We start from the raw sequence: 12,674 nt of genomic DNA on the forward strand, positions 1-12,674 counted from the left end.
TGGACCGCTAACCGGGGAAACAAGGGGGCGGGACTAAAGGACGAGCACTGGAGAGAGAGCATGGCTTCTTATACCAAAACAATGCTCTTTCTCCACACAAAACACATGGGACTGACATGATCCTGCCACAAGACTCGAAAACCAAGACAAGGAGAGGCAGGATCATGACAGCCATTGTGAATGGGTGACTAGGAATGAGCTAGTAATGATAATTCATCACCCATGAATAAATGGAAGTTTATTCCAATTTATATCATTCAATGCACTTTACTGTACAATATATGCAAATGTAAATCAAGATCATTATCAGCTCAGCCACTCTCATGTGTTCAGGGGATAAATAATGACTTTTTATTACACATTGTGTGTACAGGCTACTAACCGTGTAAAAATGCTTTTGGGTGCACATACATTTCTAAAGCTTGTTTATGGCTTGTTAAACCACAGATGCAGATGCTTATGGCAGCTTGAGTCTCATGATTTTACAGTGTTTGGGGCTACTCTAATGTGATGAGATTGTAATTACATGTGAAACTATAATAGATGAAAAAAATAATTAAATATGTCCATTAATTGTTATTAAAATGTTGATAAATAATGTGTGACACTAGTGTGCTTTCCAGTATTTCAATAAGGCAAACATTGGGAATTCCCATCTTGACAGCTAATTTAGCAGCTCGGATGAATGCCAAAATTGAACAAAGAAGCCAAACCGACCAGAGCCCAGATGCACTTAAATATAATTTTACCTGACAACTTCACATTTCTCCAACATTAGTCTTGTTAGGTGATATTCTGTTTTTTATTTATGCATTTGGCAACACTTTTATCCAAAGTGTTAAACGGTGCACTGAAATCACCATGTGAGTTGAAACAGTGACCTTTATGATGCTAACACAGTTAGAGATGCACCGGATGATCAATCGGAAATGGCTGTTGTTTATTGTTCATGTTTGTCTGTATAACACACAGAATATAACACAGAACACATCCTGCACGGATTTCATTTGTATATGAATGTGTTCAAATTAAGATGAGTTAAAATGTTCAGTACAAATACCATGAATATTGTACTAATACCCAAACTATAAAGTTTATGTAGCAAAATTGTTCATTTACTACATTACTAACCATGTTTTTCATGAGGACGTTTCTCATGTGGTTGTTGAGAATATACATATTATGTGTCGGGTTGCCATTTGTTTTAAGAAATCAACTGCTAGTGCGTTTTTGTTTAACTCATTACAATTAATTTTATTTTATGTAACATTTTTTGAACATTTCACTTTGATTTCAATTAATTGAATTTAAATTTAAATATTTATGTTTAACGTAAACATCAGTATCTGCAAAATAATACATTTACTTGTTCAACTAAAAACTGATTATGAAATCTGCATGTGTATACAAAAATCACATCTAACAGAAACGTTAATGCAACTTATAGTGCCTCAAAACACATACAGTATTTAAGCTATGTATTTAGAAACAACAGTTTGAATTTGTGTAAAAAAAGAAATCATGGCACAGATGAAAGATGGCTGTAAGTTCTGAATGTGTTCCCAGTAAATGATAAGAGTCTGCATGCATTTGCTTCAGATTGGTATAAAGCAGTAACAGATGGTGGTTGTGATCACAGGGCCAAGCTTGTTAGTCTAGTTAATTACTAAAATGCTGTTGAGCTTTGCATGACAACACATGTCAGAAACGAACCTGTTCAAGGCCACTGGTTACATGAGAGATTCTTTTACAAGAAGGATTACTGGTTGGCTTGAACATGAACATGCTTATTACTGTAGATGCATATTTGTCACATAAACAGCAAAATATTGATTCAAGTTGTATTTTATTTTGATTTATAGGTGTTTACTTATTTATTTTACCCAGGAACTGTTGAAACATGTGATCACACGGGAAATTGGCATATCACAAATTTAAAATTTACAAATGTCAAAAAACACAGGTGAAGTGTTAGTGTTAAAGGGATAGTTCGTCCAAAAATGAAAAGGCTGTCATCATTTTCTCACCCTCTTGACATTTCAAACTATTATGATTTTCTTTCTTACTCCAAACATAAAAGAAGATATTTTGAAGAAAGTTTGTAACCGAACAGCACTGGCCCCCATCACTTCTATTGTATGGAGACAAAATCAATGCAAGTGAATGGGGGGCATTCTTCAAAAGAAATAAAGTCATACAGGTGTGAAATTACAAAAGGGTGAGCAAACAATGATAGAATTTTCCTTTTTGAGGCTAAAGTATATTTCCATATTAATATCTACAGGATTAGGTTAAATTTGGAAAATGATGCTTATGTGTTAACAAATAGTTTTAGAAGCCTTGTCCAATGGGCAGATTATTTAAAATGTCCTTTTCTTTCTTGTGTTTTTTGTGTTGTTGTTGAAAACTCCTTTTCTTTAAACAACACCTTTAACAATTAACACTTAGCACAGCGAAATCAAACCCCTCTAGTTTCAGTCATTTCAGTTAAAAAAAAAAAAAAGAAACAATGCAGACTGTTCTTAGCTGTTGATTTGTTGCGCATTTGATAAGCAATCTGACTTTGTAATTGGTCTTCCAAAAACAACACACTCCCACATTATCGCAGATGTTGCCCTTACCAAAGAAACAGTGCTCTGTCTTCCCCTTGAAAAGCCCATTGACACTCAAGTTAATGAGTGTACTTGTGGGATGTCTAATTAATTAATTTATTTGTGCAATAATTGCATCTCACTTGAATCCCATATGAATGATGATTTATAAATAACATTCAACCTTGACATCTTCAAGTTTCTCACCCCCTCATAAACAAGCTCATATACAGGGACACAGTGAATTGGTTCTGTTTCTTGCAGTTTGACTGTCATGCTTCACTTCTCTTGACGTTTCATTTGGTGCGAAGCTCGTGTAAAACACAAATATTCTCATATGTCCTTGTCAAACCAAACTGAATGCCCAGCTAGATGATTAAAGATGTCTTATACACCACTAAAACTGAGACTTTTTCCTCACGCTAGCAGGCTGCACAGAAGCACATACAGTATAGAGCGCAAACATTCGCACACTGCTAGTAGTCCGAATCAATAATGCAGATTTAATTAATGTCTTTCAGAGCCTTGGCCACACCTCTGCAGCACAGAGACCCTTTACCCCCCCCCCCCCCATATTCACACACCGGCAAAGAGACTTACACTGTGTGTGGATGTCAAGGTCGTGCATGTACAGGAAGCTGCGAATGCTCTGCATATACGACAGAAAAGGTCCTATTAATATTAACATCACTGTCTGAATGTCCTTGTCTTTAGAGGTTGTGACAAGCCTTTGTTAAACCTCTGTCAAAGACATTTAACTCTTCAGCTCTGTTGTATATTTTGCATTTTTACCCGAATTTAAAAAATTTCCTTACCCACATGCCATGGAATAAATTGATCGAAAAGCCCCAGAAAAATGTTACAGAAAACTCTTCCGTTCATTGCATATTTACTGATATTCTTGAGAGAGAGAGAAGCATATAGGACTCATGTTTTGTGAGATATACATTTGAAAATAAATACTATTTTCGCCGTGTGAGTGCGGGGGATAAGGCAATAGTTCACCCAAAAATGAAAATGATGTCATCATTCACTGACCCTCCTGTCATTTCAAACCTGTATGACTTTCTTTCACAAAAGCAGATATTTTGGCGGTGCGTACCCATTCACTTCTATTGCAAGGACACAAAATTGTATGTAAACAAAATCAGTGTAAGTCAATGGGTACCGCAGTTGGTCGGTAACAAACATTCTTCTTTGGTGTTTTGTCCCTTTAATAGGATGGTTCACCCAAAAATAAACATTCTGTCATTTACTCACCTTTGAGATGACTTTGTTCTGGTGAACACAGAGAAAGATATTTGGAAGAATGCTTGTATCCAAACAGCTCTTGGACCCCATTGACCATAGTGGAAAAACGACTTTATATATTTTTTTGTTCTGTAAAACACAAAAGAATACATTTTGCTGAATGTTGGAAAGCAAACAGTTCTTGGACACTTTTTATCACCATTCTTATCTTTCCCACTATAGTAGTCAATGGAGTACAAGAACTGTTTGGTTACAAGCATTCGTCCAAATATCTTTCTCTAGCTGTGTTTGAATTCTTCCCTATCTCCTATTGTAACGAAGACTCAGACGGATTAGGATCCATATGGAGCTTTATTAATAAATAAGTGCAGGCTCAATGTAAACGCAGGAGAAATGTAGCCGGGGCAAACAAGATTTCGCAATGTGTGCATGGGCAGGTAGGGTTTAAATAGTCTGGTGATGATGATGATCAGGTGTGCAGTACTCAGAACTCATGTGGCTTTTTGGGAAATGTAGTTCTTTGCCAAAGCTAATGCTCAGGAGAGTGAGACCTCCGGTGGCCGACAGAGGATTCTTCACTGGCATTCGTGACACCTATATTGTGTCCACCATTTTGTAGTCCGCACATCCAATGTAGTGTACATCCAATGAGTGAACAAGTAAGCAAATTCGCATGCAGCTACAGGGTTGGGACAACTAGAGGCTGAGTAATTCATGACAGAATTTTCTTTTTTGGGTGAACTTCCCCTTTAAGATTATATAATAAAATGAATGCGTATGTTACTCTGTCTAAATTATGTATGTGTTAAACAACATTCATCTGGGAATATATATGAGAGTAGGTTCCAGGCCTACGGGTCTTTTTTTTACAAAAAAAGTGTTGATGTAGCTCATCTGGCAGGTTGTGGCACTGACAACACTAAAATCATGGGTTTAATTCCCAGGGAACACACAAACTGATAAAATGCATAACTTGAAGAATCTGTCTCTTTGGATGAAAGTGCCTGCCAAATGCATATGTAAATGTAAAAGCACACAGGCTGTCAAGCTCTAAAAGCACAATAATGTCCGTATCTCTGGTCCATTATATTCCAGGTTCTTTGAAGCCATTCAGTAGCGTTTGTGTGAGTAACAGGCCTACATTTAAGTCTCTGCTCGCTGAAGATCTTTTCCCTTGCTAAGCTCTCAAACCTCAATTTTTTTGTTTTGGATGGAAGAAATCAAATCACACGGTTTGAAACAGCACGGGGATGAGTAAATCATGACAGATTCTTCTTAATTTTGTTTAATAGTCTTATGCAACAATTCCAAATAAAGTTTGTTTCACAGAAAACACTATTATTTAGTTTCATTATGTAGTATGTGTACATTTGCAAATATCCTTGAAAATGACATTTATCTCTAATAGTGATGTTTATTTTTCTAATTTGCATTACAAATTATTTGTAATTCACTTTTAGTGACAGGATGAAAAATCTTGTTATAGAAGACTGTGTATAGCAACTTTAATTTGTTTATACTGTATTGTTTATAAATATTAAATCCACGTCAAATTCATCTTAATGTTCATAGCTCCCCATGCAAATACTTAAATCATTCTAAATGTGTCTTCTCTTTAGTCCAATATTGCTCTATTGGGAAGGTCAGTTAGTATAACTAGTAATGTGTTATGACTGATTAAATATAATCTATCCCTCTTTACTTAAGTTTATTTACGAGCTAGAGGAAACTAGATTAAGGCACATAATCTAATTAGAATGTTAATTGGTAAAAAGGGTCCATAAACTGTAGAGAGGCTTTACGTTAAAACCTATGTTACCCAGATGACTCGCGCAAGCTTGGCCAATTTTATCAGTCGTTCTGCACTAGTCAAAACGCTCTTCCACTCATGAATGTTTCACAGATACGGCTGCACTGTTTCCTCTGTCCTCATTGGTATGGATTCCTATGCTTCCTAACAGCTGTATTTTTTTTATCTCGCTCAGATTGTCCAGCCCTCCTTGTGTCACAGGGTCATTTCTTCTTAAATGGTGTCCTGTGAATTTATTTTGCGAGGGAAAAAGTGCTGATCGGCAACAGATCCCTTGATACAGTGTTGCCGGTCACAGAACTGCACAGACTAGCAGGTACCGTGTCGGCTAGACGTAATTACAGGCTTTCTAGCAACCGTCAAGAGACTTCCGCATCTCAGTTTCAAAGAAACTGCGACTGCCATGATATCTCAAGAATGATGGTTTAAATACACCTAGGTGTCCATGACAAGCTAATTAAAGGGGAGGTGGAGAGAGGTGTGTGTTCAGTCATGTGACTGTGTAGACGTGGGTTAGTTTCAGACTCAACCTGCAGTCCATTCTTAAAGGGATAGTTCACCGAAAAATACAAATTCTATCATAATATACTCGCTCTCTAGTTGTTCCAAATCTGTATGAATATGTTTGGTTGAACACTGAGAATGTTTTTGGAAGAATGCTTGTTACCAAAAAGTTCTTGGAACCCATTGACCACAATTACAATGTAGTCAAAAGTGCCCCAGAACTGTTTGCTGTCCTACACTCTTCGAAATATCTTCTTTTTCTGTTCAACAGAACAAAAAAAATGATAGGCTGAAGTATTTTGGTGGTCAGTGGGGTCCAAGAAGTGTTTGGTTACAAACATTCTTCCAAATATCTTTCTCTGTGTTTACCGGATCAAATACATTTATACAGTTTTAAAACAACTCGAAGGTTAGTAAATGATGACAGAATTTTTATTTTGGGGTAAACTATCCCGTTAAAATGTCAAATTGTACACAAAACGCTCGTTTGAAAACCACAAGCTCCAACCAACTTAATCCCGGATGACTGTGTACCTTGAAAACCATCACCCAGAGTGCATTACGGCATGGCACAAGGCATGCTGGGAGGCAGGCAAATCGCACCAATCATGTGATGAATGAAATTTCCTAAAGCGTACTTCTTAGTATCATGCTGTAATGCAGATGCTTATCTAACATCTCTTTCCCTGTCTTTTCTACGGTAGATGGATAATGCAGTGGCTTCATTAGCCAAGCATCCTGCTGCGAGGAGTCTGCTGCTGGTGCTTCTGCGATACTTATATGGGTTATGTGAAAGTGCACCTCAGAGAATAGAGCAAGTGATATAGCTGTGTGTGTCTCATACAGTCATGCCATTATCTCTTTAGCACTGAGGATTGAACATGTTTGCAGATGAATCTCAGATGGCTTTACTGAATTTTGAATGAATTTGATCGAATTTTTATTGAATACGTTAGCGTCCTAATTAATAATTTAAGGTTTGTTTAAACTCATCTGAAACACTATATGCACTGTAAAAAAAACTATCTGCCTTCCATTTGTAATGAAATTAGCTTAATAAGTCAATTAAACTTAATTATGTTGAACTGACTTAAAAAATCGAGTTGTAAGTATCATCAACATAATTTAAGTTTAATTGACTCCCAAAGCTAATTTTATTTAACTTATACATTTAATAAAACTGCTAAAGCTTAAGGCTTGATGAGATGCAGAATTATTTTTATAAATATTTTCTGTCGTATTTCAAATTTTTGTAATGCAAGCGTATTCAGCACGATCTTTGGGAAATTTGAACATATTTTATGAGGTGTCTTATAGGTATAATCTTATTCGTTTAGTGTGATTTGCTTTCACTCCAGTGACATTAAGTTTAGGGGTGGGGTGTGGGTTTTTTTCAAAAATCATATGTTTTTGTACAATTAACATCATATGAATTCATATAAATTAGCCACCACGTAAAATATGTACAAATTCTTGGGAGATCAGGTTGGCATATTTATGTGTCAAGTATAATTACTGTCAAGTTCTCTCCTCCGCTTCATTGCTAAAACTCTTGAGCGTGTTGTGTGTAACCATCTCATTGTGTTTTTATTGTGTTTTTATTGTGTCTCTGTGAAGCACCTTGGTCAGCAGTAATGTTGTTTTAAGGTGCTATATAAATAAAAGTGACCTTGACCTCCTCCTTTCTCAAGCAGAACCACCTCCTGGATCTGGTTTCAAGAGCAGTCATTCCACTGAGACTGCACTGCTCTTGTTCATTAAACTCCTGAGACTGCATGAAAAGTACTGCCTCAAACTCATCTGTACTTATCCTACTGAATCTATCTGCCGCCATTGACACCGTTAACCGCCACATCCTCCTGTCTAACCTCAAGGCTATGGGTGTCTCTGGAATGGTGCTACAATGGTTCAGGTCTTACCTCTCAGGTAGATAATTTAGAGTATCCTGAGGAGGTTTCTTAGTCCCAACATCTCGATACAGGGGTGCCTCAGGGCTCAGTGCTTGGACCGTTGCTCTTTTCTGTGTACATGACATTCCTAGGCTCTATAATGCCTGACGATCTGACTGTTTCTGCACGAATTTCAGCATCACTGATGGACATTACGCTCTGGATGAAGAATCATCACCTGCAGCTGAACCTTGCAAAAACAGAACTGCTTGTAATACTGGCCGACACAAAGATTCATCACTCATGAAAGATTCAACTTCTCCATTCAACTGGGCTCATCAACCAGCACATCTTCCAGAACGGCCAGAAACCTGGGAGGAATGATCGATGAACAGCTAAACTTCACAGATCAGGTTGCCAGCACCACTCGGTCCTGTACATTCAGCCTCTACAATATTAGGAAGATTTTACCTTTCCTATCCGAGCATGCTACCCAAGTCCTAGTCCAGGCTCTTGTTCTGTCCAGACTATTGCAATGCACTACTAGCTGGACTTTCTGCTTGTACAACAAAACCTAAAAGAATCACTCTCACGTACCTTCTCTGGATCGGTTCCACATTTGTGGAATGATCTGCCAGCTGCTACAAGATCAGCAGATTCTGTAGCCATCTTTAAGAATCGGCTGAAAACACATATCTTCCGCCAGCACCTGACCGATCAGTTCTGACTTCTATCTCTTCCCTACTCTTTCTATTAAATAAAATCCCATAGCTCTTGTGGTAGGCTGTATGAGACCAGTTTTATTGCACTTATGCTTTTTATTGTCCTTATGTTGTTCCAATTGCTTCCATTGTTGACCTCATTTGTAATTTGCTTTGAATAAAAGCATCTGCTAAATGACTAAATATAATGTAAATAATTAATAGGAACATAAATGCTTACAGATTGAGGGTTTCAAAAGCTGAAAACTACTAGTAAGAATGCTTCTGTCTTGCGTTAATTTTTCTGTAATTTTTAAAGACAGATTATATAATCAGCATAACAACAGAGTTTAACTAAACAGCTGCATGTTATGGCAACATATAGTCAAGCCGGCATTGATATATTTTTGTAAAGTCTAATGATCCATGCTATCTCACCAGGATCATCCTTTGTGCTTCAGTGTAAATTAGGAATTCTAACCTTTATAAGAGAAGTGATCAAGATTAATGTCACTATCTCTGTTTCATGAGTGATCTAAAATACTGCAGAAAGCTAAATATGGTCACATGCACACCACACATTTAGGAAGTGACAACTGCCTTTTAATGTGAGAGTGAATCTTATAAATGATCGTTTCCTGTGTGTATGGCACGGAAGTTGCATTTGTGAGTATTGACACCAATCAATAACCATAGCAACCTTTTAGTATCTCAGAGCAGTGAATAAGAGTTTAACCCATTTGGTACAAAATGTCCGGCAGTTCAACTAAACTACTGCTGATAAATTCACTGTTTTGTTAATTCTTGGAAGGCTGCTTCACATTGAGCTCCCTGTGTTGCCATGTCCACTTATAAGTGAGCCCTTTTTGTTTGGTCTTAGTTCATAAAGCTCAGCAACTTCATAGGTTTAATAAGGTTGTCAGTTGAGTACAGACATTTTTTGGTCTTATCAAGGACAAAACATAAGGTTTTATGTCCTTGTTTGCTGTTTTTTCTATCAAGATCTGGCAACGCTGTTTCTTTACTGCAGTACTGGCCTGTTTCAACTAGCCCTGTGTCAAAATGTGCGAAGTGACAACCAAATTCACTGGTTTTATGCCTTCATACGTGTATGTTCTAGAATGATTCTTTCCAGGCGATTCCCACCTATCCTTAAGGCAATATTAAGTAAACCTTGTGTTAGCAGTGTATGTTTCTCTACTTAGTGCCGCCGAGGGAACTTAGGCTCTTTTTCCAATGACCTAGATTCCTTGGAATAGCTCTGCCTACCTCACCCTTGATGTGAACATACTCTCATGGTTTATTTATCACATTGATTATGAATGATCATGCTTTATGGTGAAAGGTGATTTAAGGTTATATGAGGTTATTTTCTGACAATAATATTACAAGAGATATTGTATTGTTTTTTTCTGTTCCTGAATGCATCATATACATTGTGGACTACTGGCTAATAGGAAGCTCATTATCATTAGCATTAGCATAATTGGACTGAAGCATATGGCATGAGGGCTCCAAATTCTTAACATTCATCAATTCTCTCTTAGTTAACAGAAATGCACCATCAGTTTTTCATGTTCACCTTCTTTTTCTCCAGGCGTGTAATCAGAGTGTACTTGGACAGAATAATTTATTTCTAAAGCTAACTTTTAAAAGTTTACTTTTTTGCACTTTTGCTAATTATAATGACCATCAATGCATTGTTTTTGGTAAAGAAAATACAGTATTTTTCTAAAAATATTAATTTGTGTTCAACTGCAGAAATCTTCTGTGATAACATTGTGATAACAAATCCAATGGATTTTTTCACGCAACTCTGGATTTTCTTTTTCGGTGCATGTCCTTATTTTGCCTAGTTAGGTAACTGAGTCAACATCTAGAAAATGCTCATATTGATCTTTCCAGACCAAAACCCAGATCCATTTTCAAATCTATTTTGTCATTTTTTGTCATTGTCAAATGCATTTGATCTATACACACGTTTACATTCATATGCTGAATGCGAGTGAGGCAAATACATGTGCTTAATTTAAAATCTAAAATTTATCTCAATTATTTTGAAAACAAATTCTTTTACTTCGATGATGGTGGTGGAAGTAGCAGAAAGCAACGAAAATGCTTTGAACCCCACAGTGTAAAAAGCTTCCTTCATTTTGCCAGCTAATTTCTCCTCGATTTTATACAAGAAAGTCACTTGGCATAGAGCTGATGCCAACATTATCGCCATAGCAACCATTGTACCATAGATTGGCCCACGCTGGAAAATATTAAAACATCAAGATGCAATTAGATCACTTGTACATAACAGGGTGGACAATCCTTAGTATAAAATTTGGAAAACAAATCACAATTGTCTACGGTGTGAGCCCAGCCATCAGATCTCCCAAGGATTAATAAAACCGCCTTCACATTTGCTATCCAGGGAAACATTCAATCACAAACGTTAGAATTAAAATCATGATATGTCAGATGCTCAATAATCTTCATTGGGATTAAAGTTGCAGAGACACAGGTTTTTTGGCATTCAGATTTTCAAATGATTTGCCGTTAGAGTGTCACTGCTTATTATGAATTGATGCAAAATGGAGTTGACATTTGGAAATATTTTTCTGTTTCTAGTGTGCTCTTCGGACCCAAACAACTCTACTGGCATGTTGGACCTGGGATGATATTTGAGATGGCAACAGATTCTTGGCTCACTGGAAGAGACACAAATGACTTGCTTTGTACTGTAAAATGGCTGCCAACTGGATTGTGCTGATGGAGAGCGTATCTGGATGTGTTCCTCTCCTTTGGTCGCCGGCAAATACAGCACTTTTTGTGATTAGAACATAGCATGCTTGACATAAAAGTGCACATAATGGTGCTACAAATCTATCTTAAATGTATATATAAACTTGAGTTCTAGTTATTGCAAAGATACATAAAGATACATCTTTGCTATTAAAATTTAATTAAATTAAATCACTTATCCATGAAACATTTACAGCTTTTAAGGTAACACTTCAGGAGAGGGGCAATTCTGAGTATTAACTAGTTGTTATTAGCATGTCTATTATTGGCATATTTGCTGTTTATTAGTAAGTATAAAGCACATATTTAATCCTACCCAATACCTAAACCCAACAACTAAATTTAAATTTAGCAGACGCTTTTATTCAAAACGATTTACAGAGGGTTCGGGGAGCAATAAGCGATATATCATACAGGATAAGCTGAAACATATTAAGAACATACTGACACTTTAAATCTTTGAGAGCAGATGAAACAAACACTTGTCCATTTCTCCTGTTGCTCTGCATAGGAAATGTATTTTAGTGATCAACTAATACAAGTATTTTGAACCCTTCCAAGCCACAGTTTCAAAATAGCTTCTCCAACATTGCTTGTACATTTACCAGATGCTTTTATCCAAAGTGACTTAAATTGCATTATCCTAAACATTTTACAAAGGTATCTGCAGTCCCCATGGGATCAAACCCACATCCTTGCGTTGTTAACGCCTTGCTCTTACCACTGAGCTACAGGAAAGCCAGTAGATCCTGGAGTACTGGGATGTTATCAAATTCCGCCAAAAGACCCATACAAAGCTGCTGGCCTCTGGCAAGCAAAGACTAATGTCTCTAGAGTCCTATGAAGTTTTGGTCCTGCTCTGGAGTGGTGACTCCAGATCTCTGATCAACATCTCTCCTGCCAGTCTGCTGAAATGTTCACTGCAGTAAGGTCTGCTGTGATGTAGTGTTCGCTACTCTGTGGTGCCTGAAATGCTGGCACATGGAATGTCTGTTTGCAGCGTGCCAACTGTCCCCTGTTTAGCTTCTGGTGACATGTGAGTACAGAAAACTGATCCATGTGCATGTAGAAGAATATTCTGGCCTTATTTTTCTGTGTAAGAAACATAAATGAGGACTAGACCAAGAAGCACAGT

Source organism: Barbatula barbatula (assembly GCF_947034865.1).
Source record: "Barbatula barbatula genome assembly, chromosome: 19".
Taxonomy (NCBI): domain Eukaryota; kingdom Metazoa; phylum Chordata; class Actinopteri; order Cypriniformes; family Nemacheilidae; genus Barbatula; species Barbatula barbatula.